At 40.4% G+C, this 10,329-nt stretch overlaps 1 pseudogene; it reads right to left on the bottom strand.

Annotated features, from left to right (window-relative positions):
- Nucleotides 1–2,011: 2,011 nt before the first annotated feature.
- LOC114223683 (large ribosomal subunit protein uL1 pseudogene) lies at nucleotides 2,012–2,668 on the bottom strand (annotated as a pseudogene).
- Between the last annotated feature and the right edge of the window lie 7,661 nt (nucleotides 2,669–10,329).

Below are 10,329 nucleotides of genomic sequence, written 5' to 3'. Positions count from 1 at the left end.
GGCTACAAGCCAAGGAGCACCAAGGACTGCCTGGTGGCATGGACAGATTCTCCCCTTCGGAGCATCTTCAAGGCCCCAACCCCGCCAACATGTTGGCTGACGATTTCTGCTTGTAGAACTGTGACAGAATAAATTCTGTTATTTGAAGTCACCAGGTTTGTGATGCCATTTGTTAAGGCAGCCACGAGAAATGAATGCAGTAACACACACACGCGCACACAGTTTTGTTGTTATACAGCAGGTGAAGCCTGCCGAATCTTAACCTCCATCATCTGCTTCGAATCCTTAATCACCCAGCCCTTCCATTCTCATTGACCCTCCAGTTCCTTGTTTTGCATCCAGATTTGATCTCTTCCCTTGACCCCTCATGCTTCTTTCTGTGGCTTGCTGAGCTTGCCTCCCCACTCAGGGATCCATTTTCCATGCACACCTGCTTTGGATTTTCCCCACAAACCCCAGGGGCAAAACACACCTTTGCCAGACCCCCGCTTGCCGAAACTTCCACTGTTGACTCCTTATCCCTCCACGGCCTCCCCAGACCAGGAAACTCAGCCATTTACAGCATGAGTTATAGGACCTGCTCTTAATACACAGTTGTGGAGTCATTCAAGCAGTTTACAATAAAAGCTAGACTGAATATAATGTAGACTAGAGGCAGCATACACACCATTTTTTGCAGTGATCAGATAGAGTGTTACAGAGAAAGAGAACATTACGATGTGCAGTGAAGAGCAAGAACCTAATGAATTCAGGAAACAACCCACAGCCCAACACAAGAGCAAGTGACAGGGAAAGAACAAGTCGTATCAGACAGATGGAATTGAGAAGGGCTTTCTAGGCAAAAAGTTTTCACAAAATAGGATTGACATGGGGCAAGACTCCAACTTCCTGTACTGGTACAGTTTATGAAATCTCTACATCTCACATCCTTTCTTTGAGCTATTTCAAGCCACTACATAAAAGCCTGAGGAATAATTGAAAGGAAAAGTCCCACATATTATTTATACAGAAATCCATGTTTTTAAAGTTTAAATATTTCAGGAAAACATTTTCCTCTGATTTGTCAACATGTAAAAGACACAAAGCATTACAGAAAATTAGTCCCCAAAGTCCCACTCATGATAAAGGAGGTGGGCACAAATAACCCTGGTGTGACGACCGGCCTCTGACTCTGGCTTAGCTGTTCAGTTGACAGAACAGATGAGGTGGTGAGTGGGTATAGAGAACCCTTCCTAGTTCCTCCAAGTGTGACAGATAGAGTAACTGGGGACCATGACGCAGGTCAGTGTAACAAATGTTATAGGAAGTCCATCTGGCAAAAAGAAAATGACAGTCCAGTGGGATAGGTCTACCAGAGGAATAAAGAGCATTAGAAATGGAAAGCACATGCGTAAATACAAAAAACTGTTGGAAAACATTATTTATATCTCTTTAAAAGATAATGGACTGTTTAAACAAAAAATAACAAAAACATAGTATAGAATTAATAATGGAGGTAAAATTAAAGTGTATAACAACAAAGGGATAAAGGCTGGGAGGGAGAGAAATAGAAGGGCAGTTGACTTTTGAATAACATGGGTGTGAACTATGTGTATCCACTTACATGTGGATTTTTTTCTAGGAATGCGATACTGTAAATGTATTTTGTCTTCCTTATCATTTTCTTAATAACATTTTCTTTCCCCTAGGTTACTTTACTATAACACTACAGTACATAATACATATAACATACAAAAGATGTGTTAACTGACTGTTCGTGTTATCAGTAAGGCTCCAGGTAACAGTAGGTTATTAGTAGTTAAGTTTTGGGAGAGTCAAAATTATACACAGATTTGTGACTGTGTGGAGGGCTGGTGCCCCATCTTCCGTGTTGTTCAGCGATCAACTGCATGCTAGTGTGAGTTTTTTATTCTGTACAAAGGGGTAAAATATCACCTGAAGAGGGTCTGTGATATCTTCTACGTGCCTATTTATTTATTTTTGGTAGCACTAGGATTTATTGAACTGTGCCTTAGTACAGGCTCTGGGGTTTGCCCATGGTGCTCTCCATGTATAAAGCCCGGACGTTCTGCCAATTCTTCTTGAGCAAAGACACCAGGAAATTGACAGCTAAGTGGATGTTGTACACAAGCTCATCATCGGTCATCTTCACGTGGCCAACAGTCACTGCCAGACACAGCACCTTCTTCATCTGTAATCTGAAGGTGGACTTCGCTTCATCCACTTTGGCCACCATGTTCTCATTGCATGTCAGCAAGCAAGGGAACTTGCCAGCCTTATTCATGCCTGGGGCCCAGGATTCATGGGATCTGCTTGATCAGAGATTCTGAAACCAAAAAGGCATCATACATCTTGGCCAGCTTCTTGACTAATTTCTTATTCTTGTTGAGTTTCTTTAGTGCCTCGGTGTCCACGTGGGGAATATCCGCTGCCTTGGCCTCATCACAGTGCTGCTGATCCCCCAAAACACATACGGAGAACTTGGGGTAGGGAGTGGACTTAAGCCTGACAGTGCCCGAGAAGCATTTGTCCTTCTGAGGGTCATAGCTCTTCAGGCTGATCTGCAGTTCCACCGTCTCCAAAAACTTCCAGCGCTTGTGCTGGTGTTGCCGTGCAGGACTTCCCACACTGCCTTGTACAGGGTGTCGTGGGTGACTTTGCTGCTCATGGTTCCTTGAGTCTCAGTAACCAGAAAAGAGCCTACATGTCCATTTAAATAACAACAACAAAAAGGTAGTAAAGGAAAAAAAAGAACAAATAATAGTTGGGGAAAATAGTAAGCAAATAGCAAGTGGCAGACATAAATTTAACTATATCAACATTCACATTAAATGTACATAGTCCAAACATCCAAGTTAAAAGGGAAAGATAGTCAGATAGAGCGAGAAAGTCTCAACTATATGCTGCCTGCAACAAATTTAAATAAGATGACCCAGATAAATCAATGGAAAAGGAAAAAGATATGCCATGAATCAAAGGATAGCTGGATTGGTTATTTTCGTTGCAAAGTAGGTTTCAGAGAAAAAAATAACATCAGGTATAAAGGAAGTCAAATCTCAATGATAGTGGGGTCGGCTCATCAAGCAGACCTACTGAATTTAATCATTTATGATCATTGTATGCTTCAAGCAGTGACCCCGGTTGTATAGACTTGGTCAGACTTCAGGGAGCCAGTTCCTCCCATCTCTTCCCAGAGGATGCATTTCTGTGACTTTTGAGAGCTGGGTGGACAAAGGAGACTAGTGGACCCATCATTCAGTTCAGATATTCTAAAAGTATTCTCCTGTTTCTGGAAGCTCTTTTGCCTCCAAACATGTCTGCAATTCCCCAGTCTGCAGTCCCACAGTTTTGCTTTTTAAAAAGTATGAACCTCCATTATGTTTGCCATTGGGGAGGGCAGCCTCTTCTTACATGGATTTGGAGCTGCAGGTCTCCAGGAATCGACTTTCTTCTCAAATAGCTTTCAGTTAATCTTTGTCACTTGAATTCTGTGTCATAGTGTTCAATTAGGGGAGCAGAAGCACTGACTTATGGGGTAAGGGAATTATCACTGAAATCAGATTTGACACAATTATGAGAGAATCTGGAGAAGTGACGCCCTAAAAAAGGGAAGAGCAGCTTCAGAGGAGACACCCACTAATCAGTCTGAGAAGCCAAGCCCATCCAATACTGAAGTTGGGCAGCGAAGCGGTGCGGGTGGACCAGTCCCCACCACACATCCGCGCATCCTCAGAAAGGGCAAAGTTTGTGTATCCTCAGAAAGAGCAAAGCAGCCCCTGACATTGGAATGGGGCCTGGCGTTATCAGCCAGGTCTTGGTGGTCTCCTGTTGAATATGAATGATTACACACACACACACACACACACACACACACACACACGCACGCACACGCACGCACAAAGAGTACTCCGTAATCATGTCTAAATGCAGGAAAAACATGACTATCATCCAAGCCACTATTACCAACACATCCCTCCCCCAGCTAAAATAAGTGACTATTTTTCCTTACAGCTTTACTTTCACTTTAATCTGCCCTCCCTGTAGGTAAGATTTAAGAAAGCACTCAGGATTGCACTGACTTTCAGACTGCATCCAATAGAGAGCAATAGAAAGCGCCACCTCATTAAACTCTTTCCCACATCACCAGCCATAGCCCAGATTCTATCAGAGGGCTTTCTAACATCCTCACCCTGGGACACCCCCAAGTCCCCCACGGTGTGCGTGAGCCCTCACTACAGTAAGTAACAAACTTGTAATGAAGTTCAAGTATAAATGATTTCTTGGATAGCTATGTGAGAAGGAAAATACACTTCTAACATGTTAACCCACCAAAATTTGGGGGTTTACTCCTATTGAAATATTCCAGTTCAATTATGAGTGTATAACAATATGAATATGTCATCCCTTTCTGAAAGAAATATTTCAATCAAGATTCATTCTTTTCTTTAGCTGACAAATGTTAGGATTGTTGGTTTTGCTTAAGAATCATCACAAAGATGAAAAGTTAACTAGCACACACTCTGTGGGAAGGGGCAGGGGTCAGATTAAGTGACAAAGCAGGAAACGCTAATCCTTTAAATCAGGAATCAGGGAACTTTTTCTATAAAGGGTAGGAGTAAATATTATCAGTTTTGTGGGCCACATAGATCTCTGTTGCATGTATATATGTATTTTAACAACGCTTTAAAATGTAAATATCATCCTTAGCTCACGACTGCAAAATGACAGACCCTGTCAGGGTACTTTTTCTAGTAGCAACAGTAATTGTTATCTGATGCTATCATTCAATATCTATATCACTTTCAATTGTGAATATTTATATGTGGAAGCTTCAATGAGAAAAAAATAATACTTGCTTTTTTCCATTGACTTGATACAGAAACAGAGTAAAAATATTTGTAAATTTCATATGAGGCTTTTATCTGAATAGAAACAAAAATAATATAAATTTTGACTAAGATATGGTGATCTCACCTAGGGATAGATTTTTATCTTTTCCAACTCATTCTAAAATCCCACACATTATAATTCCTTCACAAAGTTTAGAAGCTGGGCAAGTCTGGGTTCCCAGAGCAAGTTGGGGGCTAAGAAGCAGGAGGAACCCTAGTTTCCCTGTTCCCTTGAGTTATGATTAAGTCCTTTGTATCTGATCTGTGAATATCCCTGCTAGAATGAATGCGTTGGAATAATTCTATGAGCAAAACCTACAGCACAGGCTCTGGTCTGTCCCTGCCGAAGTGTGTAACACAAAAGCTATCTTGAAAATACAATCAATTCTCATGCCAACATCCTTCAGTTCATTTGGTAATTGGGAACCTAAAGAATGCATGCGGATTTGTGACACCATAATGGATTCTGAGTCTGTATAATTAATGAATGAATCCCTGGCCTATGTGTTTGCTGAACTAAGATGTGTGTATGTTATTTTTCTATTTTAATCTATGCATTATGTGTCAGGGTTTTTCAGCTCTGAGCTCTAATAGTAACCACATTTACATTTTGCTACAACTTCCCCTAAGGAGCTCCTCTCCCTGGAGAAATACTTCCATTAAACTGAATCCAAATTTTCACATGAATAAATACAGTTGAATAGATCCACAGTGAGGAAAAAATATGATTATAGCACAGAAACCCAGTGTAATGAGATCAACAGCAGCATGGCAACTTACCTGTTATTCAGGTTTGTAATGATAACAGAATAAATCCAGAGCACACATTGCAAAACTCCACGGAAATAGGTCCTTTCTGGATTTGAACTTTTTATGTGTCTACTGAGTCCATGATGATCATCTTTTGCCTTGGAATTTTTCTATCTCTGTAGCTGATTCTCCCAGACCATAATTTTCTTTGAATGCACAGTGGTGGGATAGAGATTTCTTTGCGTCTCTGAGATTATTATCATATGTGGACTAGAACTTCCTGTGTTTAGAAATAGACAGTTTAAAACAATCCTGCCGATTTGCACCCAGAGAAATTCTCCCTAAAGACAAAATATTTTTTAAGAGATATCTTGCTCATTAAGAGCTCCGATATCATGATGATAGTCACAAATCTAGCTAGCATGAGTCATTAGGATGATTCTTTTTTTTTACATTTTATTTTATTTTATTATGTTATGTTGGTCACCATACAATGATTCTACAAATACAACTCCAACAACATTTCGGAGAGCCCCTCTATTATGACATATATGCTAAAATGTCACATTTCAAATGGCAATTGAGTAGCTATTTTTATAGGATAAGTTATTTTTGGCAAATAACTAATACTATTGCTAATATTTTCAGCCCTCATTGGTTAAAACATAATTTAAATGTATTCATTTTAATATGTGTGAGTGAAAATAAGTCTACATAGGAGACAAACATATGCAAATACTTTTAACATGTAAAGCAGCTAAATTCAAATAAGTAAATCTATCAATAGACAGCAGCTAAAATGTATCAACTTCTCTCTTGAACCAGGTATCCCTTCTGACATTCTTTAGTATGTAAATGACATACACTTTTCTCAGGTGTCCAGATCTAGGTTCCAACCACCGAGTCATCTTTTGGCTCCTCTCCAGCCAAGTTATGCAATTTTGATAATTCTCCCTTCTTCTCCATTCCATTGACACCACTCTTATTAGTTAGATCATTATTCTCTCACACATATGTTATTACAAAAACCCTCTCAGCAATATTTATTCTCCTGACTTATTCAACCTAAATCCACACGGCATGCCTCCATAACTTCCTCCATGCTCCCTTTAGTCTTTAGACATTTTTGGAACGTTGACTAATTACAACGCACCATCCTTCTCAGGCACAATAGGTCGGCCGTGCGAAGTGCTTGTTACTTACATCTCCCCCTTCGGTGGAAGCCAGGGGTGTGCACCTTATCCCTAAACTTTTAAGAAATTCTTCAGGTAGAAATCTCTGTGCTCACTGGTGGCCCAGCTCTCTTTCCAGACACGGATCAGTCAAGATTGTTCCGTCTCAATAAAAGGCTGACCATGCCGATGTGGGTGACATTGCCCCCAAGGAGATGAAAATTAGTGGGAAGCAAAGAACATTTTTATATATAAAACTTTAAAATTAACGGGGTAATTCATAAATAAAGGAATAATTAACTAAGATTAACGATCGTTACTGTTTGAATATCAATGATGGATCTGTTGTCAGGCTTAAATTCTTAATCCCATGTTTCCTTTTGAGCCATGAAAAAGTCTTACAGGTATGTAGTATTGTCACCACTTTACAGTTGAGGAAAGTAACGCTTGGAAAACCCAAGTGGTTTATCAGTGGTCAAAGAATTAATGTCTGAAAGTTAAGACAGTCTCTTTGATTTGAGACTCTGTAATCTTACCTGCTAACGTCCTTGAAAGATAACCCACTAAAACCATTATAAATAAAGTCCGGCATCTTAACTACGTTAAGAGTAAATGCATCCCTGTGATCCAGGGAGAGGGAACTTCTCAGAGTGGGTCCTTCCCATAAGGCACGTTATGATGAATGTCAGAATCATGGTAACAAACTTGGTCTATGGTTAAATTCTAATTCTATGGGCAAGCAGAAATTTGTTTCCAAGGACTATATATACAAACTATCAACTATTTACATCCACAATGCCAAACATTTATGTTGTGTCAACAATGTATAATTTAACAGCTAAGGACTCACCAATGGTCCCTGTTAGCCCCTGTTAGATCAGTAAACACTAAAAGGCAATCACACTTCTATGCTAGCCTCACATAGGCTAGGCTGTGCTCAGGGTGAGCGATCCACACAAATGCATGCAGAGGTGGCCCAGGAGAACATGACAGGGTGCCACTTAAAGAGGAGTCAACATGTCACTGGAGTCTCCTTCCGTTTGGTTCAGATGCATTATGCCATTGGCTGCTCAGTGCAGCATGGACTAGTGTCCTGCGCATTTCTGCATCACTGAGCATGCGTGTCGTGCCAGCTATTCCTAATAAAAAGGTCTGTACACAAGCAGCGACTGTGGTGAGGGCTTCTTTTCCTGAAGGCTCAGCAATTGGGATGAAAAACCTGGAGGAATTTTTGGATTTCATAGGGCCTTCACCACTGAGACATCCCAATAAACCCTTTTCTCTCTTCACTTTGACACTGACTTGAGTTTTGACCTATTTCACAGGGTAGGTGGCTCAGAAAAATCTACAAATACAACTGCAAATCTCTATATAAGGCTCATAGACTGCTTACACTATTTTTTTTCTTCTTTGGAATCAGTAGAGCACCATGTATATTTTTCCTGATGGCTTAGGGATATTTGAAACATACTCAGGATTTTCCATCTAACTACTAGTCTATGGCTCTGATTGAAAATATTATTACTTTAAGGAGTAAAAAAAAATGGCTCATTAAAAAATGCACTTCCTGAAAGTCACATCTGGGGCTTCTCGGCAAAGCAAGAGGAAGGAAACTGATGTTCTCACATCAACATTGTTAACTCACAAGTCATTCTTTTCTGCTTTATTGTAATTTCATCTTTTTAAGATCAATGTGTAATATTTGATTAAGGGAATAAATGAATTCATTGCATATGAGTAAATGACTACATAGCTTTTGGGGGGCTTTGAGCTTATATGTTATCTCCATTGAAATAAACTAGGTCGGTTGCATAAAGGGTTAAAACAAAACTTCTGAGAAAATAAGCTTAATGATTAAAATAACCATATTCTTTTATTCTTGAGCCCATTTTCCACTCTTGTCAGATTAGCTTGGGGTAAATTAACTAAATCCGTATCCTGCTGGGCAAGGTCCTTTCCTGATTATTCTCTCTGCTCCCCTCTTTTCCTATTGACACTGATAGACCTCGGGACTGAACATAAATACTAATTATTTTCCACCTTTATCCCCACTGTTCAAAGCAGTGTGTGATGTTTTGACTGTGACATTAACACAGAGCTCATTAAAGCCACACAGAATGAATGAACTCACAAGAGCAAAGATTTTGTTGATTTAAAGTTATAAATAACATAAGGCACAAACAAGAAAACAAATATTATATAGAAAATGTTACCCACTCTATTTTAATTATGGAAGAGGGAAAAAAAAATAACGCTGATGAGTGCCATGCAGAGGGTGACACCTGTCTCAGTCGTTACAGGAACACACATCCTTTGCTGCCTCTTTATAGTCAGCACTGGTAGGACTTAGTTGGACAGTCAGGTCGTCAGAGCCAGGGTCCCCAACAAGAAAATACAGAGTCAGGACAGGGAAAATAAAACAGCACTGACATCCTGCTTTGCAGCATAGACTGGACCGCACTGACATCCTGCTTTGCGGCCTTTGCAGAAATGACTTCTGCAAAACGTCCTAAACTAAGACAACAAACCACAAAAGCATTTGTCAATATCACGGGCGAGGGGCAGTTGAGACCTAAGCCCCCAGATGTCAGCCACAAAAGACCATCAGCACGTGGACGTGAACCTAATAAGTAGACAGATACGTGACCAAAGCCCTGATTGGCATAACTCAGCACACCCTGATTGCTTGAGAATGTTCCTCAAAAAAGCTCATAAAACCCCTTTAACCTTGAAACTCCAGGAGCAACCTCCAGGAGAGTCCCCCTCTGGCGGCTTTATACTCTTGCTCAATAAACTTTGCTTTGCTGCCCACCACTCTCTGTCTGGTCTACCTCTGCATTCTTCCAAGTGGTGTGACCAAGAACCCGGGCACTAAGGGGACACAAATCCTGCAACAGCACCACTAACAGTTGCTCAACTCTTGGCCCCCATGCCCAGTCCCAAAGGAAACTAAACTTATTGGAGAAATTAGGTGAAAAATAGGTGCTAGATTCATCAAGCACCTGTGTTGGTGGAACATTTTGAAGATTTGAGATTCTGCAACCATTTGCTAACCAAACTGTACCCAAGAACAACTCTACATTGAGAAGTTTACTCATTGAGTGAAAAATTAGTTCCCAAGGAAATAAATACTCCTCATCTTGAAAAAGAGAGAAAATGAGAGAAGACAAACTAATCACCAACAATATGTAAAAATGGAGATCAGCTTGACCAGCTTGCAACAGGGACTGTTTTATGGTGTGAAAATAGAACAGAACTATTTTTTCTGCATCGTTTTATTTTTTATTTTATTTTATTTTTTATTCAAAGATTTTTATTTATTTATTTGACAGAAAGAGAGACAGTGAGAAAGGGAACACAAACAGAGCGAGTGGGAGAGGGAGAAGCAGACTCCCCACCGAGCAGAGAACCCGATGTGGGGCTCAATACCAGGACCCTGGGACCATGACCTGAGCCAAAGGCAGACACTTAACGACTGAGCTGCCCAGGTGCCCCTCTGCGTGGTTATAATGCACAGA

Source organism: Eumetopias jubatus, unplaced genomic scaffold (genome assembly GCF_037043125.1).
Source record: "Eumetopias jubatus isolate StellerSeaLion01/CBP00866 unplaced genomic scaffold, mEumJub1_p1.0 scaffold_5, whole genome shotgun sequence".
NCBI classification, from domain to species: Eukaryota; Metazoa; Chordata; class Mammalia; order Carnivora; family Otariidae; genus Eumetopias; species Eumetopias jubatus.
This window is presented reverse-complemented; position numbering and strand designations above follow the sequence as displayed.